This window comes from Osmia bicornis, chromosome 7 (assembly GCF_907164935.1).
Source record: "Osmia bicornis bicornis chromosome 7, iOsmBic2.1, whole genome shotgun sequence".
Taxonomy (NCBI): Eukaryota; Metazoa; Arthropoda; class Insecta; order Hymenoptera; family Megachilidae; genus Osmia; species Osmia bicornis.
The window spans coordinates 11,136,408-11,160,197 of NC_060222.1; positions in this window are offsets into that span (position 1 = coordinate 11,136,408).

Consider the following 23,790-nt stretch of genomic DNA (forward strand, 5'->3'; position numbering starts at 1 on the left):
CTCACGCGCTTGGGCGACACCGAGCCGAGCGCTGCCGGCTGAGCGGAAAGTCTAGCGAAATCGGCACCGCACTCAACGTGTTAAAACTAAAACACAACACTTCGAACTTACTTAAAAATGACAAAGAAAATATATAACTTATAACTATGTTACGTCGCGAGCGAGATACGACGCGCGACGTACAAAAATTAAAAATAAAAAGAAAAGGAAATTGATTAATGATTGATACGCGGATGAGAACGGTATTATTCGCTGCCACCAGTCCCAATCGCGCTCGACGATGTTAGGTCGATAACGATCAGAACAATTTAAAAAGAATCGTTTAATTTGAAGTAAGATTCTGAATATAATTATTGAGTTCGTCAATGCTCTGGTCCTATACAGGCCCCTCGTGTGAATTCGTGCAAGAAGGTAGGCGTGTTAATAAGAAAATGTTAAGGGTGTTTGAATGCAAATGATTAAAAGTTGAATATGGGTAAGATGTGTATAATTTTGAGAAAAATAAGTACAACAAAGTAGTTTAGTTCACAAAGTATACGAGCTGTATAAAATATATGAGAAAAATATTAGAAAATAATATGTTAGAACGGATGTTAAATTAATGTAAGTAAATGAACGAACTTTTAACAGAAACTGACAGGAAAAAGCTACGCTGACTTTAAAGATCGTGATTCAAACTTCGGTGTTTTGCGTTATTATATTTTACGATCCGAAAGAAGACGGACCCAGTTGGATACTTCCAGGAACTAACGGTCTCATGGGCCATCTTCGTGCGCGTATAGACGGAAAATTATTTTGTTAATTACCTCGATTCTTTTTTTTACAATTAGAATGGGTCGATCTAGTTGGATACTTCCACGACTAGCAGTCTCTCAGATTGCCGTTTTGCCCTCACTCGACACCAGATTCGTTGTGTTAACGAAGATATAAAATGTGCAACTCACCAATTCGATGTAATACAAGAGTAAAATATTTGCGATAAGTTCAGTATTCTGGACGCTGTGGTGATGGTCTGAAATCTGGAAAATCGAAGAGAGGATGAGAACTATTTGCACACGCACTACGCGTTCGCGTTTGAGCCTTGTTAACGGTGTTACGAATTACGGATTTACGATTGACAAAATATACGAAATACAACGCGACGCGAAAAAGGAATATAATTATTAGCGAACGATTTAAAATGAAAGAGAAAAGGATAGAAATTGAAAAATGTGAAAGATTTTACGTATCCGTATTAGTCTTTGACACGATAATCGCGAATTGACACACTCCCGACACTCTGCCTCGTTACACGGAGGAACTTTGCCGAGCAATCCGATCTCACGATACCGTAGACAACTCTGTCTCTACGCGGACACGGGCTCATCGTCACGTACCTTGCGATTTTTCGACGAAGAGTGATTTGCCTCAGTCAAGCGATCGTATCTCAGCGTTCGACCCGCGATCATGGGCCCAAAGTGGGGACATCATTTGGCAAATCGGGGTACGTGTCGAAGGGGAAGGCCCGCGCGTATTGGTTTTGTCTAGGCGCGTTTCCCGAGTTCTCATCCCTCCTTGATTTTCTTCTGACTCTGTCTAATGGTTGACCGTCTTTCTCTTTTACCCCTACAGCGCTTCGTGAATTTCGTGCGTCGCAATTTCTATGCCTTCTAGAATCTTCGAAATACTTTTATTTGATCTTATTCGGTTCTTAATTAATTAACGAAGTTTTTAGGAACGAACTCTGGTGTCGATTAACGTTTTATTTTATGTTAATTGTTATAATATTCGTGTAAATAATAGTATTAGGGCTTTGATTCATTCGAGGTATTTTATAATCGATGTTTGTTTTATTACACGCATTTTCCGGCTTCTGTGACAAAGAGATTGATGTTTTAATTTCAATAGTTTCGGGAACATTCTATTCGCGTTTTCGCAAGTTCGCGCATATCGAATAATATACATATATCCGTTAACATATTCTCGGAATTTGTACCAGAACATTGCTTGGCAGTTTTTGTTGCCTATTTGTGACAATACGCGTTTACGATCCCCGTCGACCGTTGTCTCGAACGTTCCTAAACGTTCGTCGTCGTTTTCAAACTCTCAGTGGTTGTCACGCAAACCTCGCTTTTCATTCCCATTCAGATCATTTTATAATATTTAAAACAAATCACTTTCATTCTTTATTGCACTCATTCTCCCGTGGAAGGACCGGCTGACGCATGCTTTACTGGTATGAGAGGTATCCGCTTGTAAAATAAGGGCGAAAATCGCATTTTCTTTATTCTGCGCAGTTAAGCTGGGATTCCTCCATGTGCGTCTCACTGCTTAACCGCGCGGCGAAGGATGTTTATGATACCTCTCCTTGCCCTTAACGGTTTCAAATTTCTGTACATTTCCAAACATAGTTCCAACGGCAATCGTCCCAAGGAAGATTAATTTGTATTATTTGAAAGAGCCAAATACAGCCTTCTTTGTGTTCCTCGCCTGGGATACTTTCAAGTGCGTCGCACCGGCGAGGCACACAAATTAGGTATACTGGAAAGTAGCTATTGAAACGAAATAAAAGAGTAAAAGGAAAAGAAAAGAAAAGGTCGATTTGAATCTCAAACTCCTTTCTCATGTTTTTGCGTGGAATACCTTCACGTGCATGCGCACCCGACGAAGAAGCACGAGATCGGAGGAGCGCGAACAGAAACGGAAAATTTAGAAAAATGAGGCCCTTCCTTGCATCCCTCACGTGTAATACTTTCAAGTGCTGCGCACCCGATGAGAAACGCAAGGTCGGGTTGATAAAAATTCAGCCCGGACGTAACAACTACAAACAGAAATTCAATTTTTAATTATACGTTATGCGTAATTAATGCTTGTGTGGTTTTGGTGAACTTCGAGGTTAATTACTAACCTCGGTTTGTTATTTATGTTGCTAAGATGCGATATTTCTTTATCAGAAGAGTGTTTTCTATCTGCCATGGAAATAAAATTTCATAATTTATTTTTTTTATTTTTGAACGCGTATTGTGACACTGTGTGGCGGCCGGATTTAAATATATGACCTAACCTTTCCGAGCTTCCCAGCTACCCAGAACTAACCCAGAACTAACCTAACCTAACCTAACACATCAATAATATACCTAACCTTACCTAATTATTCTATTGATGGAGGATGCATAACTGTGTAAATATGTAAATAGAATAATTAAGTTAGGTTAGGTTATAATTTATGGGAAAAGGGTGCCGATGCTTTTAGATTTCGAACTTTTTCGGAGGTAATATGTATCTATAGATTAAAGAAATATAAACCGTCAATACTGTGTTAAAAAGGTCACCCGTTATATCTATGGCTTTTCGACCGCCGCAATGTGTTTGTGAAAACAGTAGATAATCGGCGGTCCGTTGCTGACGCATACGCCGCCGTAGATGCATAGGTATACGTAGAATTCATTGTAGTAGTAGCAGCAGTTTTCCGAAAATGTCTCGAAAACTAAGGCCGAGCAGCGGTTATATGTATAGGAAAAAGTTGTTCAAAATGTTGAGTTTCATAACATATTTAAATTTCATCAAAATCGGTGAGGTGTAACCTAATCTCAATAATTACCCAAACTTTTTTTGTTAATAACTTTTTAATAAGCAGTAAGGGACGGTTAAGTTATTAGAAAAAGTTACTCGAGGACATGTCCTTGACAACATATCTCAAGATCAAGGTCATTGGGGCGGGTTACCCTATTCGGCATTTTCACCAAAGTATTTACGTGTGTGAAGTTAGCCCCGCACTTTTCGAATTTTGTATTTTTTGAAATTGTGCTGCATTGTGCTACGTTTGTGCCGTATTGTGCCGTAAACCGCAACTCTGTAAGTCAAAGCGTACTCAAGAAAATTTTAAAAAACAAAATTTTGGATAGCCCCGCACTTTTCTAATTTTGAGATTTTCTTTTTTGTGCCGTATTGTGCTATGTTTGTGCTGAATTGTGCCGCAAACGAGAGATCGATAACATCAATAACAATTAAGAAAATAAATAAAAACATAATTATACTAGCCCCGCACTTTTGCCGAAATAAAGTTTTTTTTTTTTAGATAATTTGCGATAACTTGTGCTACGTTGTGCCGTCGATAGAAACTCGATATCTCTAACCATTTTGTAGATAAAAAATGTTGAACTTTTAGGAATACGAAATTTAATATTCGTATAACTTACGAACGGCGATAGATAATCGAATTCTGCAAGTTGTGCTGAATTGCGCTACTTACAATCTGCGAGACACATGTGTTAAAAGTTGATATTAGCTTAAGTGTCAATAAAAATTAACGAAAAAGCTTGGGGGTGAATCAAAAACTTGAGATTTTCGAAATTTCTTTGATTGTGCGGGATTGTACTAGACTAGCACAACAATTTTTCCTAATGACAAAATTTCGTCAGATCACCAGAATTCGTAGCACTAGCAAAATTAGGAATTTGCATGCGTTTAAAATCTGAATAAGTGCAAGGTGGCTATCCCCGCCACATGGGGGCTTCCGCCTTGGCATCCGAGATGCTCGACGTGAAAGCCGTGTAACATGATCCGAACCGTAATATCAGTGTGACTAATACCAATTCAATGATAAAATTCTTTTATTTTTGTCCTTTTCTTAATCAAACTATTCCTAATGCATTTGTGAGATCTTTCTGATTAAAATGATATCAAACACGATATAGTTTGAATTATATTCATTTATTTATTTAGAATATGCTGCAGAACTATTGACTGCAAATTAGGTACTTTATGATGTTAGGATAAGCCTGTGATCTCCATGAAACCGGACAGTTTCTTCCCATTGAAAATTAAAGTAATTTACAAGCTAACAATAGTAATAGAATAATAATAGAATAAATAAACAACACAGAATCGACTCCTCGGCTGAATACAAACGATGTGCGCGAATGCAGAACCGACGACACCACGGCTGGATATCTGTATACAATGTTTGGGTCCCAATCTCTCTTGCACTATCCAGCTTTTAAATGCATGCAAATTCCTAACGTATGATTCTTAACTTTGCCAGTGCTGCGAAATCTGGCGATCTGACGAAATTTTGTCATTAGGAAAAGTTGTTGTGCTAGTCTAGCACAATCCCGCACAATCAAAGAAAATTCGAAAATATCTAATTTTTGAATCATCCCCATCCTTTTTTGTTAATTTTCATTGACACTCAAGCTAATATCAACTTTTAACGCATGTATCTCGCAGATTGTAAATAGCACAATTCTGCACAACTTAAAGAATTCGATTATCTATCGCTGTTCGTAAGTTATACGAATATTAAATTTCGTATTCCTAAAAATTCAATATTTTTTATCTACAAAATGAGTAGAGATATCGAGTTTCTATCGACGGCACAACGTAGCACAAATTATCACAAATTATCTAAAAAGTAAAAAGTTTATTTCGGCAAAAGTGCGGGGCTAGTATAATTTTGTTTTTATATATTTTCTTAATTGTTATTGATGTTATCGATCTCTCGTTTGCGGCACAATTCAGCACAAACATAGCACAATACGGCACAAAAAAGAAAGTCTCAAAATTCGAAAAGTGCGGGGCTATCAAAAATTTTGTTTTTTTTTAATTTTCTTGAGTACGCTTTGACTTACAGAGTTGCGGTTTACGGCACAATATGGCACAAACGTAGCACAATGCAGCACAATTTCAAAAAATACAAAATTCGAAAAATGCGGGGCTAACTTCACACACCAAAGTATTTTTGGTCCGTCGGATAAATTCTCGTCGAATAAACTAGTTCATCCGTGGCGCTTCGGATAAGATACTTCGTGATTATTCGAACTTCGAGTAACGGATAACAATAAAGTATTTTTTATTCGACGAAGATCGAATACAATTTATCTACATACATTTTTGCCCGTTTCTGTCGTGCAGTGCAGTGCAGTGCAGTGAGTTCACCGACCCGACCGTAACATCAGCTGTTTCGGATTGCCTGGAAAGGTCAGGACCGGCACTACGACTCAGAGTCAACGATTCACTACCGTCGAAGCAGGTTCATTCGTGGATGAATGGGTAAGTCTAATTATCTTTTTCTAATATTAGTTAGTGATGGGATACGGTTTCTGGTTGAGGTATTCCGAACGGTAATGAAAACTCTTATTCAGTTGAACGTGTGATTGATATATTGTTAGATTTAAGTAAATTTAAAGACAGGTTTTAAAGGTGGTGCTCTTGAGTTTCCGTTTGTTTGGTTTTCTTTAGTTTGGTATGAGAGTGATGCAATTTTTTTTTTTAATGCGTGCCAAGGCTTCCCCTACGTTCGATAAGTATAATCGATTAAGGATCTATTCTAAGATATTTTATTAATTATAATATACAAATATGGTACATTTACTTTTTGTTAATATCCTAAAGACTTATCTACTTATATATTTATGTATATAATATTCCAAATAAATTCATATAATAAAAACATACAAATTAAAGAACATTCTAAGAGGTTATGGACCCAGAGGCACATGGTGAGACATAATGGCGGATTTACGCTTTTCTATTACAAAGTTAAATAATGTGAATTATGATATACGGAAAAGCAAAGTGGAATTACTTTTGATAAAAGAAGACCTATGGCATACAGTAAATCACGATAAACCTGAGAATGCAGATGCAAGATGGATAAAGGCCGATGGTCAAGCAAGAGCAATAATTGGACTTTTATTAGAAGATGACCAATTTATACACTTCAAGAGTACCACGACTGCCAAGGAAGCGTGGGAAGCGCTGCAAAAATATCATCAGAAGGCTTCGTTAAGCAATCAGGTACATCTGCTTAAACGAATAATCAATCTAAAATTAACTGAAGACGGTGGTATGGAAAAATACATACATGAAATGTTGAGCCTTGTAGATAGACTTGCAGCAATAGGGGAAGTTCTTAAAGAAAAGCTCACTATATCTATCATGTTAAGTAATCTCCCAGATTCTTTTGGTGCCCTTATCACAGCTCTGGAGACTAGGAATGAGGATGAACTAACATTAGAACTTGTCAAGGGAAAATCGGTTGATGAAGCAACAAGGCGCCAAAATTCAAAGAGTGAACCCCAAGAACAAAACAAAGTATTAAAGGTGGTACACAAGGACAAGTTGGGTTCAAATCCGTCCAAGCAACAGTCAAATACTTACACCTGTTATTTTTGTAAAAAGCAAGGACATTTAAAGAAAAACTGTGTTAGGTACCAGAAGTGGAAAGAAAAGAACCCCACGAAATCCATACAGAAAGCCAGTCAAGTTGTTAATAGGGGTACAAGTGCGGATGCTTCTACAAGTGAGGCATGTTTCTATGTTGGGAACAGTGACATATCCTGGGGTAGGAATGATTGGTGCATCGATTCAGGTGCTACAAGTCACATGTCCAACAACAGAAGTTTTTTTAAGAATCTGGAAAAGTGCAATAAAGAGAGCGTAAGACTAGCAAATGGTTCTTATGCAGAAATTGAAGGCAGAGGAGATGGAGAAATCTTATGTGAGGACTCTGAAGGCAATCCTCTGATTATTCCTATTAAAAAATGTGCTTTTTGTTCCAGTATTGAAAGAAAATTTAATATCTGTTAAAAGATTAACTGAACAAAATTTTGAAGTGATATTTACTAAAGGAACATGTACAATAAAACATAAGGATAAAATTATAGTCAAGGCTGATTTATGTGGAGATTTGTTTAAATTAAGAGAGACAGATAGGGCTCTTACTGTCAAAAATCAGCATTCTCCTAACTGTCAACACGTCTGGCATAGGAAACTAGGCCACAGGGATTTCGAGGCAAGTAAGACGATGATATCCAAAGGAATAGCAAAAGGAATTGTAATAAAGGATTGTGGACTAAGAGAGGTCTGCGACACCTGCATGAAGGGGAAGATGGCTAGAAAACCTTTTCCACAGAAGTCAGAAAGTAAGTCCAGTTCTATATTGCAATTAATTCATTCAGACGTCTGTGGCCCTGTGCAGACAATGACACCAGGTCAAAATCGTTATATACTGACTCTAATTGACGACTATAGTCGATACACAACTATATATTTACTGAGTCAGAAATCTGAGGTTACAGAGAAAATTAAGAATTTCGTACAGGAAGTAAAAATGAAATTCGGTGTAGTCCCCAAGGTTTTTAGATCGGACAGAGGCACAGAATATATTAATAAGGATTTAAAGGATTTTTTTAGAAAAGAAGGAATAAGGAACCAGTATACAGTTAGCTATACACCAGAACAAAACGGTGTTGCCGAAAGGAAAAATAGATCCTTATTAGAAATGGCCAGATGCCTGTTAATTGATGCCAAACTCGAGAAGAAATATTGGGGTGAGGCTGTTCATTTTGCAAATTTTCTGCAAAATCAACTGGTTACTAAGGCTACAAATGTAACTCCAATGGAGAGATGGTGCGGAGTGAAGCCAGACCTTAAAGACATGCATATTTTGGGGTCTAAAGTATACGCACATGTCCCTAAAGAATTGCGCAGGAAACTGGACGATAAAGCAAAGGAGTACAGATTTGCGGGTTATGACGAACACTCTAAAGGATACCGTCTCTTAGACACTAATACAAATAAAATCGTGATAAGCCGTGATGTAAAATTCACAGATTCAACGCATGGTCTAGATCCGGATGAGGGAATATCAACTAAGGTAGATGAAAAGAATGATACTGACCATTTAAACATAAGGTTATCTAATGACGTAGCAGTCCGTCTGGAAACAAATGAAGCAGACGGAGACGACACTGAAGACGAAATCGAGGATAACACTGAATATGAAATCGACGATAACATTGAAGGTGAAGCGAGTACAGTAACAAAGAGAGGCCGTGGGCATCCTCGAATAATGAGGACCTGAGCTAGAGGAAGACCGCGTAAGGTATACTCCAAAAATACAGAAAATTTTGCAGGATACGCCACCGAGGTTCCCATGGACATTGCCATATCTGGGAAAGATGCCAATGAATGGCTATTGGCAATGGTTAGCGAAGTCAAATCAATGTTGGAGAAGGATGTTTGGGACTTGGTCGAGCGACCCCAAGGAAAGAATGTGATTGATAGTTGCATTGTTCCCCCTGTGGCTGGGGGCTAGAATACAGCCACGGTAACCCCTGCCTGTCGTAAGAGGCGACTGAAAGGGGGGCGTTTGCTGCTGTCGAAGTAGCCTCGCAGATGACCCGTGGCGATGCCGGCGGGATCTTCGGATGCTGGCAGGGCCTCCCTAGCCGGTAAGGCCTGGGTCGGAGAGGCGAAAAGGTGGCAGCGGCGTCACATCATACCGTAAACCAGCGGTCATGTTTCGCTGGAACGGGGGGCTTGCCTTTATTGGCCGGCCTGCGAGGATGACAACCTCTATAAAAAATCCCTAGCCTCAAGCTGCGGTGCGCGGCGAAGGGGCACTCCTGGAGTTAACGCCAGGGGTGCCTGGTGGGTGCACCAGTCCCTTGCGGCCTCCTCAAGACACCTGGCGACCTCTTGAGTGTAGAGCCTTCTCCCCGGGAAGGGCGTCACCCGGGGAGTGACCGATGTTCGTCCCAACTCGTGGGAATCTCATGGATAAATTTGTCAAATTCGGGGATATCGGGGGGGAAAAAGTAAGTGGTGGTGCTGGTGGAAGCGGCGGTAGTGGGGCGCCGAGCAGCTCGCGTGGTGGAGGGCTGATTGGAAAGGGCAGGAAGTGGGGCTCCAGGAGTCCGAGCCCGCAGAAAAGAAGGAAGCGGGAGGAAACGGACGATGATAATGCGTCGGAGGAGGAGGGGGAGGAGTTTTTGGAGCTGCAGGCAATGCGGAAGGTTGGCGAGAAACTGCGAAAATTTCTTTTTACTGAAACCAACCGTGTGTCCAAGGTAGTGAGTGAGTTTGTTTTGGGTTGTGCGAGTGAGTATGAGGAATGTGTGATGAGAATGATCGGGAAGAATGAGAGATTGGCTGGTGGTCTGGAAGAGTGCAGGAGAAATTTGGATGAGCATGTCTGTGTGCCTGAGTCGAGAAGTTTTGCGAGTGTTGTTGGCAAGAATGTAACTGGTGTGTCTGACCGTGTGATGAGTGATAGTGTGAGTGAGAAAGCAAAGGTGAAGTCTTTTGCGATAGTTGTGAGGGCTATGGACGAGAATGAGAAGATGACGAGTGAGCAGGTGAAAGAGAAGGTGATGCGTGGTGTGAGTGGAAGTTTGAATGTGAGAGTGAAAGCTGTGCGAAAGACTAGGAGTGGAGGAGTGGCGATCGAAGCGGCGAGTGCAAGAGAAATGGAAATGCTGAGGGAATGCAGAAAGTTTGCTGAGCTAGGTCTCAAGGTGGATATGCCAAAGAGAGTGGATCCGAAATTGATTGTATTTGATGTTGCGAATGAGATGACGAATGACGAGTTTATGAGTGAATTGTATGTAAAGAATTTAAAATTTGCTGGAGTGCTGGAGATGGAATTTAAAGAACGGGCGCTTATTGTGAGTAGAGCGAGCAAGAAAGGTGCGGATGTGGGTAATGTGATCGTGGAGGTGTCGAAAAGGATGCGTGATGTGTTGATGAGCGAAGAACGAGTGTATGTTAAGTGGAAAGCGTGTAAAGTGAGAGAGTTTGTGAACGTCATGTGCTGTTATAAGTGTTTTGCCTTCGGACATATGATGCGTGAATGTAGTGTGAAAGAGAGATTGTGTGAGAAGTGTGGAGAGAGTGGACATCTGAAGGATAAGTGTAGGAGTGCATGTGTGTGTCGGAACTGCAAGATGAAAGGCAGAGATGCTAACCATTCGGTTCTGTCCTGCGAATGTCCGGATTATGTGAGAATGCTGGAAAAAGAGCGATGACTAGTGAGAACTTAAGAATGTTGCAGTGTAACTGTCAGAGAGCGTATGGTGTGTTGTGTGACCTGGGCAATGTTATGAATGAACAGTGTCTGAGTGTTGCTCTTTTACAAGAGCTGTATGTGTCGCATGGGTATGTGAGAGGTTTACCGAGCGCGTGGCGAGTGTATGTTTGTGAGAGTATCCTTGCCAAGGCTGCAGTGGTTATTCGTGATGTGAACGTGGAAACGATGTGTGTGAGTGAATGCACAAACGAATATGGTGTATGTGTGTGGATCAAAGGGGACTTTGGGGAGCTGTATGTAGTGTCAATGTACTGCAGGTATGGCCATGACATTGTGCCGTACCTGACGTACATGGAGAGAGTGAAAGAGCATGTGAGGGGAAAGCGTGTGTTGTTTGGGATGGATGCGAACGCGACCTCGCCTTTATGGTATAGTAAGGGCGGGGGACGCAGTAGAGAGAATGAGATACGTGGAAGGACCTTGGAAGAATGGGTGTTAGCGAATGGCATGATTGTGTTGAATGAGCCGAGTGAGTATTATACTTTCTTGGGAGCGAGAGGACAGAGTGACATTGATGTCACTCTGGTGAATGAATTGTCAGCCAGGTGCCGTTTTGAATGGGAAGTTAAGGGAGACTGGGGAATAAGTGATCACAATGTGATACTAATTAGGATGATGTGCGATGAGCGACAGCAGAGTGCCTCGAGTGTGTGCAAGCGATGGGTGTGCAAGGACGTGGACTGGGAAGGATACAAGAATGATTTAATGGAGTATGCATCGACGTGTGATCAGGATGTGTGGAATGGGACAAACGTGGATGGGATGCTTGAGTGCATGATGCAATGAATCCAGGGCGCGAATGATAAGAGGATGAAAGAGAAGAAAAGAGTTAATGACAGGAAGACAGTGTGGTGGACGGATGACTTGAAGAAACTGAGAGCTAAAGTGCGAAGGAGTAGAAAGTTATGGCAGAGAGCGAGAAAGAGAAGAAGCGAGGATGTGGATGCGCGATTAGGTAGGTATAAAAGTTTGATAAGTGAGTACAAGCGGGAGATGTTGAGAGCGAAAGAAGAGAACTGGCGACAGTTCGTGAGTGTATCGTCAAACCTGGATCCGTGGGGCCCTGTGTACAGGGTGTGTAGAGGTAAGACTGGGCGGGAGAGAATGAGTTCGCTGAATGTTGATGGAGTGAATTATTCCACGTGGAGAGAATGTGCAGAAGTGCTGTTGGAGCAATTCTTCCCAGCTGCGAGTATGTCAGGAGGAGAAAGTACTGTGGGTGAGAGGACGAATGAGATAGAGGAGTTTGAATGGGATGAAGTGAATGAGGCAGTAATGGCAGCGAAACTGGGTAAGGCACCTGGCATAGATGGAATAACGGTGAAAATGTTACGAATGCTTTGGTATGCAATTCCGGGATATCTGTTGAGACTGTATAATGAGTGCTTGAAATCCGGATATTTTCCGGACGAGTGGAAGAAAGCGTGTGTGGTGGTTTTCCTGAAGTCCCCGGAGAAACCGCGTTCGGACCCTGCGTCATATAGACCGATTAGCTCGTTGTCTGCGCTGGGGAAAACCCTGAAACAAATGATGATGAAAAGGCATGAAAAGAGAGTGTGTGATAGTATGGATGATGCACAGCACGGCTTTCGCAGGGGCCGATCGACGGAGAGTGCTTGGCTAAGAATGAGAGGGTATGTGGAAGAGAGTGAGTGTAAGTATGTGCTTGGAGTGTTTGTGGATTTTAAAAGAGCGTTTGATAATCTAGAGCGGAGTAGTGTGATTGAATGGTTGAATGAGACGGGTTGCAAAGAGATGCCCCTCTGGAAAAGTTACTTCCAGAGGAGAGTAGCGTGTATGTGTAGTGCGAATGACGTTGTGTGGAAGGATGTTGAGCGAGGATGTCCGCAGGGATCCACTTCCGGTCCATTTTTCTGGATCGGGAGGATGAACAAACTCCTGCGGCACCTGCGAGAATGCGAGTGCAAGTGTATCGCCTTCGCGGACGACCTGACGCTGATTGTGGAGGGACAGAACCGAATGGAAGTTGAACGAAAGGGAGCAGAGTGGATGGCAATAGTGTGTGAGTGGGGTGCGGAAGTGGGTGTTAGTGTGTCCGAGGGTAAAACAGTGGCAATGCTTTTGACAGGTAGTATGGCTGCGAGTAGACGTCCGATTGTGCGTATGAATGGGAAACCAATCAAGTATGTGGTAAGTGTAAAGTATTTGGGAATTTGGATGAGTGAGAGAATGCACTTCAAAGTGCATTTGGAGTACTTGAGGACCAAGGTAATGAATGTTGTAGGTGCGATGAGGAGAGTGTTGAAGAGTGAATGGGGTATGAGGAAGAGAGCGGTGAGACTTGTATATAAGGGACTGTTTGTTGCGTGTGTTATGTACGGTGCGAGTGTGTGGTATGAGGTGATGCAATATGAATATGCGAGAGATTTGATGAATAGATGTCAGCGAGTGGTATTGTATGCATGCTTGAATGTATGTAGAACCGTTTCAACGGAGAGTATGCAAGTGTTGATGGACACCTTGCCTTGGGACCTGGAGTATGTAAGGAGGGGTGTGTGTTGTAGATTAGAGAGTGGTGGAAGCGTGGGTGTAAATGAAATCGTTGCTCCGAATGATTTGGATGGAAGAGCGGTGGAGGACTGTGTGAAGATGGTAGATGAAAGAGCGGTGGAGGACTGTGTGAAGATGGTAGATGAAAGAGTGTATGACTGTTGGCAGAGAAGATGGGATGAAAGTGTGAAAGGTCGTGTTACGTATGAGTATATCCAGAATGTTAGGTTTGCAGAGAGGTGTGTGCAGTTTGAACCGAATGTGTATGCATGTTTCTTGTTGACTGGGCACGGGAGTATGAATGCATTTTTGTATAAGCGTGGTCTGAGTGTGAGTGAGCGGTGTTTATGTGGAGCTGAGTGAGAGGATTGGAAACATGTGTTGGCTGAATGTTCAATGTATGAGGACCTCCGGGACCTGAGTGAATGTGGCGTGGTAGGGAGAGAGGATGGTAGTGTGGATGTGAGTGGTGTGCTAGTATGCAAGGAAAAGTATGAACGGTTTTGTGCGTATGCGAGAGAAGCGTTTGGAAGAAGAAGAAGAATGTGTATGCATGTTTAGCGTGAGTGTGTGGGTGTCGAGAGGATGGCGCAGGGGGGACACGAGCAGGCTGAAAGACCTGTCGATCGATTCCTGCTTCGTGTCCTTTGGGGATTGGCGTCCCCACGCACCCGAATCGCTGGCTGACCAGTGCCGGAGGCTGCGGGGCCTCCATACATGGGAGTGGCTTCGGCCATGCCGATCTCACCAGTGGTCGTGACTGGTACCGCGAGGACCGGGGCGCCCTCAGGGTTGATGCCCGTCGCAGGGGCAGTGGTTAGGCCGCATGCTGGCAAGAGGGCCTGGTGGTGTGTCTCGAACTCTACTCGGGCCTTCGGCGGATGAGCTGCGTACCCTCAGCTCGGGAACCAGCCTGTATAGCTGGTAGAGTGTTGGAAAGTCACTCGGCCCCACCAGAGGTCTGGTACCAGGGCCCGTGATTACCTGGTGCCGATCTGGTAGTCCTCCGCTTTGGCGGGAACGCGCTGATTGGGCATATCCCAATCCCACGCCCATGGGGGCCGTGTGGTGGAACCGTAAAGGTAGTAAGCCCACGCAAAATCACGAAAGACATTTGATAGTTGCATGGTATTAACTAACAAGTACGGATCAGACGGAACAGTTAGCAAAAGAAAAGCCAGGGTGGTAGCTCGGGGATTCAGCCAGAGACCTGGAATGGACTTCTCGGAGACTTTTGCGCCTGTAGCTCGTCTGAGTTCAATTCGCCTGGCAGCGGCATTGGCTGCTCATTATGGAATGAGCATTCATCAGGTTGATATTGCCACCACATATTTAAATAGTTCTCTGAACGAAGAAATTTACATGGAGGTTCCGGGGAACACACAGGATGTACTAAAAAAAATTATAGATCTTGAACAGGCTGGTAGTCAAGCTGGAGCTATAGCTAAGGAGATGCTAAAACAACTCCAATCCGGAGACAAAGTCTGCAAATTAAAGAAGGCAATATACGGGTTAAAGCAGGCCGGTCGACAATGGCATACAAGGTTGGACGAAGAATTAAGGGCGCTGGGTCTACATCCATCAAATTCTGACCCTTGCGTATATTGTTTTGGTAAAGGGGAAGACCTATTATTAGTTATTGTCTACGTCGATGATATTCTGATTTTATCTAGAGACTTAAAGAGAATTCAGCGAATTAAAGATGGTCTCGCTAAAGCTTTCTCTTCGGTCAAAGACTTAGGAAATGTTCAATATTGGTTCGGCATTGAATTTTCAATCAACAAAGGAGAAGTAAAGTTAAGTCAGAAAATGTATATAAAGAAATTGCTGGAAAAATTTAATATGACTGAGGCTAATCCAGTTAAAGTTCCATTAGAGCCAGGTACTGCGTTAATTAAGGAAAATTGTAAGGCCAATTGTAAGGACAACCAGCATCCTTATCGTGAGTTGATAGGTGGGTTAATGTACCTATCAACTGTATCCAGGCCTGATAAAAGCTATGCGGTAAGTTATTTGAGCCAATTTAACAATTGTTATGGGAGGGCTCATTGGGAGGCAGCAAAAAGGGTACCTAGGTACATAAAGGGAACCGATCACTACTGTTTGACCTATCGGTCGGGTAATAGTTCTTTGAAGGGTTTTGCAGATGCCCATTGGGGTGGTTGCATCAATGATCGTCGTTCCTTCACCGGTTACGTGTTCCATTTTTGTGGATGTCCTATTTCATGGGAGTCGAGGAAGCAACGCACGGTTGCTCTCTCAACCACGGAGGCGGAGTACGTTGCCATTACAGACGCTGCAAAAGAGGCTATATATTTGATGGATACATTTTCGGAACTTGGAGTGAAGCTTGAGCTCGATATTACAGTTTAAAACGTTAATGCGAGAGCATTAAAATTATCTAAGAATACCGCATTTCATGCGAGAACTAAACACATAGCTATACTGCATCATTTTATAAAGGAGGTATTGCGCGAAGGAAAATTTAAACTTAAGTACCTGCGTACAAATGATATGGTCGCTGATATATTGACTAAAGCCTTAAGCGGACCGAAGCATATTAAATGTGTTAAAGAATTGGGCTTGGTTAGTTAAAGTTATCTTTCAATTTAAGGGGAAGTGTTAGATTTAAGTAAATTTAAAGATAGGTTTTAAAGGTGGCGCTCTTGAGTTTCCGTTTGTTTGCTTTTCTTTAGTTTGGTATGAGAGTGATGCGAATTTTATTTTAATGCGTGCCATGGCTTCCCCTACGTTCGATAAGTATAATCGATTAAGGATCTATTCTAAGATATTTTATTAATTATAATATACAAATATGGTACATTTACTTTTTGTTACTATCCTAAAGACTTATCTACTTATATATTTATGTGTATAATATTCCAAATAAATTCATATAATAAAAACATACAAATTAAAGAACATTCTAAGATATATTTACGACAAAGGTAATTAGGTTATATATATATACGTTAAGCGATTAGAATACAATAATGAAGTAAGATTAAAGATATGCAAGAGTAACGATAACTAATACTGCTCTCTCTTTGGTACGCGACAAGTAAGTGGTTCTAGCGAGCTTCTAGCTCGCGACGCGTTCCCCTGGGCCGCTTAGATGGGGAGAGTGGGGAAGGGGAAGAAGGAGGAGAACGCATATTCTCACAGTTAGAAAAATCATTTTTTTTTATAACAATTTATCCACTTGGAAACGTGCTGTTAAGAAAAAAAAACATTTTTTTCATAAATGATAAAACACTTTACTTCTAAACGACTTATTAGTTTATTTGTTATTCATGAATAACGATTCAGGTGTACGGCAACCGTTAGGAATGCCTAACTTAGGTGTGCGCTCGGCCACCCCATTTCAGCTACACTGCGGTGCATAACTACAGCACCACCTAAATTTTTAGTTATTTTGGACTTTAGATTGAAAGTGCAAGAAAATTAATTGTAAAAATTGAAAAAATATGAAAAATAATAGGGTTTAAATAAATTTTTATTTAAATTATCCTCTTTTACAAAACCATACAATCAAAAGTATGAATTTCCACTGTTGCGTAACTATAGCACTAGATCAAACAAAGTCTGTCATAATCGATTTTAATCATTTGTGGGCCCACCCTTTTTTGTAACTAACTCAAAAATTCTATTTGATAAGCTATCAATAAGTTTCCGAAAAATATCTCTGTTGATTTCGTTACTTATTCTAATTATCGCATTTTTTAATACGGAAACATTTCCGTATTGTCAATTTTCACCGAAAACCTTCCTTACAGTTATGCCCCAGATATTTTCCATGGGATTCTGATCTGGCGAATATGCTGGCTATTTAATAACTTTAGGAGATGATGGTATAGAAAATGAACTAAGACCGATTCAGTTAAACGATCCGTAATCTTCAGTGGCTCATGCGGAACTCTTTCAAAAAGAACTCTCGCCATCCATACTGAAACCTCAATCACTCCCCTTGCCGTAGCGACTCTACGGCGCACCATGCTTATATAAACATAGATAAGGACCTGACGCCCGAACTGGACAACGCTTACATAATATTAATGTCGTTTGCTTCAAACCATGCCATCACTTTTCGACTTGTGTGTATTGCTGCATTATCTTGTTGAAACGACCAATTTATGGTATTATTTTCTTAAAGAAAGGGTAGTAAATTATTTTGTAGGATGCTAATATATTCGTCGCTATTCATTTTTTTCGATGGAAAAGCTAATTGTAACATCCCATTAGTGCAAGACCATAAGGCTTCCTCTACCGAAATTTCTTTTCGTCCGAAAAGATAGTCTAGATGTCAATAAAATAAATTAGAATGAGCTGCGTTTAGAAAGTTTTAATATCTAAAATTAACTTACGTAATGCCAATTCCGATACATGTTTGCTCAAGCGTACCCAAGTCTTGCAATCTTATGCTGCGGTAGAAGTTCGGGCGCAGACATCAATTTTTGTCTCACAATGTTACGAATTCTTTGTAAAACTCGACGTATAGTCCATCTTGAAACATCGAGATTAAGTTCTTACTTAAATTGACTACAACTTTTTAATGTATTGTTGGCCGTTTTTACAATTATTCGTTCTATACGTGGACTCAATTTCTTCTTTGGTCCTCCCATTTTATTCTTTTCATAGTTATCTTGGTTACGTAAAAAATTTATTACAACTTTATGTGACCTTCCCAGCCTACAAGCAATTTCGCGAATGCTAAACTCTGCTTCCTTCATGCCTACAATTTTACCCTGTTCTTCTTCCGTTAGATATTTACCACGCAGCACTTCCAAGGTATTTACAAATTTTTATGGGTGAACTTTACTTTACCGGACTTGCTTTTTCACTCGCACTCGTACGAATTTCTCGTCGCGAATATTCTCGCCCGCGGGTCTGTCACGATTATTCGCCGGAGATTCGCAACAAAGGGAATAAGAAATAAAGAGATATGTACTAATTTATCATATATTCGTTTTATTTATTATTTCTTAATAGTAATTGATAATAACGTTGCGTCCTCCTCTGCCGCCGCTCCGTCCTTTGCCGTCGCCCCGTCCTCTGTCGCCGCCCCGTCCTCTGCCGCCGCCCCATCCTCTGCCGCCGCTCCGTCCCCTGCCGCCGCCGAGCCATCCTCTTCCTCCACGGCGGCCGCCCCATTTTCCTCGACGGTGGCCACCGCCACACACAACTTTCTTTAGTAATTTTTTTATCTGAAATATAATAATGAATTGTACTATAATTGTGACATTATTAAGAAAAAAAAAGATAATCGTGTAAATTAATTTGCTACTATTGTAGAAATGATTTCTTTTCACGAAAATCAAATTCTGCCACATTTATTACATAGAAAAATTAATGTTTTTACTTACTTTTGACGACGACGGCTTCTCTTTCTCTTCTTGTTTCTCTTTTTCACCTTTTTTCTGTTCTTTCACCTCTTCTTTCTTTTCTTCTTTGCTTTCTGTCTTCTCCTCGTCTATTTAGACAACTTCCATCTGAAAAATAGTAATTTATATATAAATAACGTAAAATTAATGATATAATAATTTTACTGGCCGATTATACGCACCTCTTGGTCTGACATCTTGTAATTTGATTGTCTTTTGTCGTTGATGCTGAAACCACTCGAATGGTGGTGGGGATCAAGACCGTGTTCACTGTTTTATAAAATAAACCTTTTCCTAATTTCTAATTTTTAATTTTACGGATTAAATTTTTATTTTCATGTTATATTTTTGTTTTATAATTTAAAATCATAATATTATAAATGAATACAACTTCAAAAGTTTTTTTTGTCATTGTTCTTTATTTTTCGTAGTCCTTTGAAACACTCCCCACCATGGAGCCCTATGTTTCTCCGTATTGCATTTTTCGATTTCGCGACAGTTGCATTCGAAGCAAGAAATAGATAGCGTCACTGAATTTATTTCAAAGCTTTGAAAGTGTGAAATGATCAAAGTGAGAGGTGAATATTGTTGTGTGATAGTGACAATGAGTGATAGTGAAAATGTTCTCATGATTGAAGTGATTGAAGATAGGAGAAATGAATGTGAACATCAATGTGTGGCGGATAATAGAAGTCGTCGGCCAAAACATACAATCAGTACGAAAAGATATTCGAAAAAAATCATTTTTAACAAAAAACAAATCCGACTTCGAAATGCACTAAAAAGTGTCAAATAATTTCATAAAATCTTAATATATTTTAATTAGGTATAAATAGATACAATGTTTGTCACTTAGAAAAATAGCACATAATAGTTTAATAGCATAAAGAGAATGAAAAAATAAACTTCGCGTTTCTGCGTCTCTTTGCTGCCCTTCCTTGCAACATGGCAGACAGCACTACATAACTAACGAAAGAAATAACTAGGCCCACGGCCGGCCCCAACAAAGACCGCCAACGGCAGCACCGTTCGGCGTCCCGCCAGATTCAAATACAGAAAAAGAAAGTATTGATGGCTGAAGCGCAACATCCATCAATCTCCCACTTTGCGCTTCGGACTCTCTGAACTCAACTTCAACTCATTCACGCAATTATCATGCTTAACTCTACATAATGCCTTAGTAAATATATCCGCGAGATTATTTTCAGTAGTTACATATTTTGGAATAATAATATTTTCGCTTATCGCGTCTCGCACTATATGATAACAAATGTCTATATGTTTTGTTCTCGAGCGCTCTATACGGTTTTTAGAGAAGTCTATCGCTGCTCGATTATCGCACAGCACAATATATGGCGTCTTGAAGTGCTGTTCCAGTTGCATTTTCGTAATGAACATTTTCATCCAATTAGCCTCTCTTGCAGCTTGTGACATGGCGATGTACTCCGCCTCCATAGTAGATGCGGATGTGGACTTTTGCTTTGTAGATCTCCAATCCACAATATTTTCTCCAATAATTGTCAACATCCCGCTATAGGAACGCCTATCGTCTACATCACCAGCCCAATCCGCGTCTGTCTGAAACAAAATAAAAGGCTCCCCCTTTCTATAATATAAGCCATAGTCTTTGGTACCATTCAAATATCTTAGGACCCGTTTTGCGGCCGTCCAATGAATGTGTCCCGGATTTTCACAGAATTGCGACAGCTTAGCAACTGTGTAAGCTATATCGGGTCTAGTACACTGTGCAAGGTAAATTAGCGATCCGATTAACTCCCTGTATGGGATTTGCTTCATTGCATGTTTCTCTTCTTCATCATCTGGCGAATCACTCCTGGATAACACAACACTGGGATCCATCGGTGTCGCTACGGGTCGACATTCTTCCATTTCAAAACGCCGTAGCATATGTAAGATATAAGCCCGTTGATTTAATGATATTTCACCTTGGACATTACGTTGAATTTTCACTCCCAGAAAGTGTGAGACCTCTCCAAGATCTCTGATTTCGTACTGGCTCCGTAACATTTCTGTTATTTTGTCTAAGGTTTCTTGGCTTCTGGAGAACATGACCACGTCGTCTACATACACCACCAAAAAGGTGTACAAATCTAATCGATATACGCAATTTGACGACGCCAACTGTTTGAATCCCATTCTTACTAAATAGTCATTAAATTCATCATTCCAATTCCGACCACCCTGTTTTAGTCCATATAGTGGGCGTAATAGCTTCGCTACTTTTCCATCTTTGTTTTCATACAATGGCGGTAATTTCATGTACAGATCCTCATCCAGTTTCCCATTCAGGTAAGCACACTTTACATCGATGTGCCGGGTCACCCAGCCAAAAATGGTTGCCATCGCTAACAATATTCTAACAATAGCGAACTTGGCCACAGGAGCATATGTCTCTTCATAATCTTCACCTTTCCTTTGGGTGAAACCCTGTGCAACTAATCTTGCTCGGTAGCGAGCAATTCTACCATCAGCGTCAGTTTTTATTTTAAAAACCCATTTGCATCCAATGCAATTCTTACCCGGTGGTAGGTCAATTTCTGTCCATGTTTTATGCTTGACCAAATTATCTATTTCTTCTTGTATAGCTTTCCTCCATTCGCTGGAGTGCGGCGAGGCGAGTGCTTCATCGAGATTCTTAGGTTCAATTATTTCTGTAAAATTAATCTCTACATTTTCCTTCGGTTTTCCCCTGCGTCCATAAGGATTCGGTGGAGGTCTCTTTCTTGGCCGTCCAACACCTCTTTTTTCTTCTACACTTTGGTGAGACTCTCCCACTATCTTCTTATCTTCCTCTTCTGTATCTTCCGTGTTTGTCTGGTCTACATGTGGAAACTCATCTTCTTCTATTTGGTCTGCATCCATCTGGGATGGTTGCTCTTCGCTTGACTTTTCTTCTCTAACTTCAGACCTCTAGCTTTCGGTGCTTGTATTAAATTTCAAACTTGGTATTTCTGTCCACACCTCTTGATTACCGTAGATACAGTCATACCCGATTTTATTCTCGTCAAATCGCACGTGTTTTGTAAGTATGATATCTTGTTTCTTTGGGTTCCACAACCTGTAGCCCCTAGTTTGACTCGCGTATCCAACAAATATGCATTCTTGGGCTTTCGCATCCAACTTCTTTCTTCCTTGAGTAGCTAGATGAGCGTATGCTAGGCAACCGAAAACCTTCAAATGTTTCACGCTCGGTGCACGCCCTATCCAAATTCCTTCTGGGACTCCATCTTTCACACTTGCATGCATTACTCTATTTCTAACGTACGCGGCAGTGTTTACAGCTTCTCCCCAGAATTTCGGGGGGAGCTTCGCGGACATCATCATCGATCTAGCCAGATCCATCAACGTGCGATTGGCCCGCTCAGCTACGCCATTCATCTGCGGAGTCTCGACGCAGCTTCTTTCGTGCTTAATTCCGAGCTCTTCAAAGAAATCTCTTAATTCTTTGTTGCAATATTCAAGTCCATTGTCCGTACGGAAACGCTTAACTTTAACGTCCTTTTCGCGTTCGACCCTTCTGATAAATCGTTTGATACAGTCGACGACTTCACTCTTTGACTTCAGGAAACACACCTCGATTTTTCGCGAGTAATCATCTATTAGCGTCATAAAATATACAGAACCGCCTATAGACTTCACCGGTAATGGCCCGCACACATCTGAGTGGATTAACTCTAGGAGTTTAGTTGACTGTTTACCTTGCAGCCTTTTGCACGGTGCTTTACTGGATTTTCCTGCGCAACAACCTGAACACGTTCCAGACTCCAATTTGGAGTCTTCAAGGCCTCGAACGAAGTCCTTTTTAGCAAGTGCTTGGATATTTTGGCTACTCACATGGCCAAATCTTTTATGCCAAATACCTAGATTTTGCACAACCGTAGAGTGCAATTTAATTACTCTGTTGTTCTCTGGATTTACCACATCAGCTCGTACGACGTAAAGATTGTCTTCCCTATGCGCCTCGATAATTACGTTTCCAGATTCCTTGTCTTTTATTCTTACTTTGCCATTATCAAAAACAATACATTTGGCCTTCTTTTCCACTTGGGCAATTGATATTAAATTTCTTCTACACCTAGGAACATAATATACATCTTTTAAAACTATTTCACAAGTGTAGTTACTCACGCAAGATTTCAGGACCACGTCGCCGATTCCCTCAGCCATCAGCGTATTCTGGTTATTATCTGTGTTTGACTCCGCTGTGCCAATCGGCTCTGAGGAGGTTCTAAAATCCCTGAACCAGCTCTTATGTCTGCACACGTGGTGCGTCGCAGCACTGTCTGCAAGCCAGGCATCATTTACAGTCACATGTTGTAGGGACATCAAACATGCATATGAGTTCTTCTTATTGCTCCTGAACTCCTTTTTCTGTGTCTTGTCTCTACTGCGACAATATCTTGCAAAATGCCCTGCCTTGCCACACTTAAAACAAGTTTTCTGCTTGTCTGGTACTTGTTTGTTGCCCTTTTTTACTTGGTATGCAACCACCTCCTGTGATTGTTCTTGGTTTTCATTTTCATTTTTATCCAAGCGTCGTTCATACTCCATCAGCAATGCTTTCTTTATTTCTGCTGAAGTAAACTTTGTATCGTCTAAATTGGTTAATGACATTGTTAATGCGTCATATGAATCTGGAAGCCCACTGAGCATTGAGTAAGCCAGGTCTTCATCCTTGACCTCTGAACCTGCTGCATTCAAGTAGTCGCAAGTCACTTTCATTCTGGAGAGGTACGATGCCATAGTTTCATTTTCTTTAAGCCGTAGCCTGACAAATTGTCTCCTCAGTTGCATGATTCTTTGCCTTGATTTTGGCTCATATACCTGTTCGAGCACTTTCCAAGCATCCATGGCTGTTTCACAATCCACAATGTGCACCTGTTGGTCTGACTCAATTGATAGAGCTATTGTGGATAAGGCCTTTGCGCTATTTGTGAGAAAGACTTGCCTTTCTGCGTCTGCGGCATCTTCTGGCAATTTCGCCGTTCCATCAACGTATTGCCACAATTCTCTTTGTATTAAAAG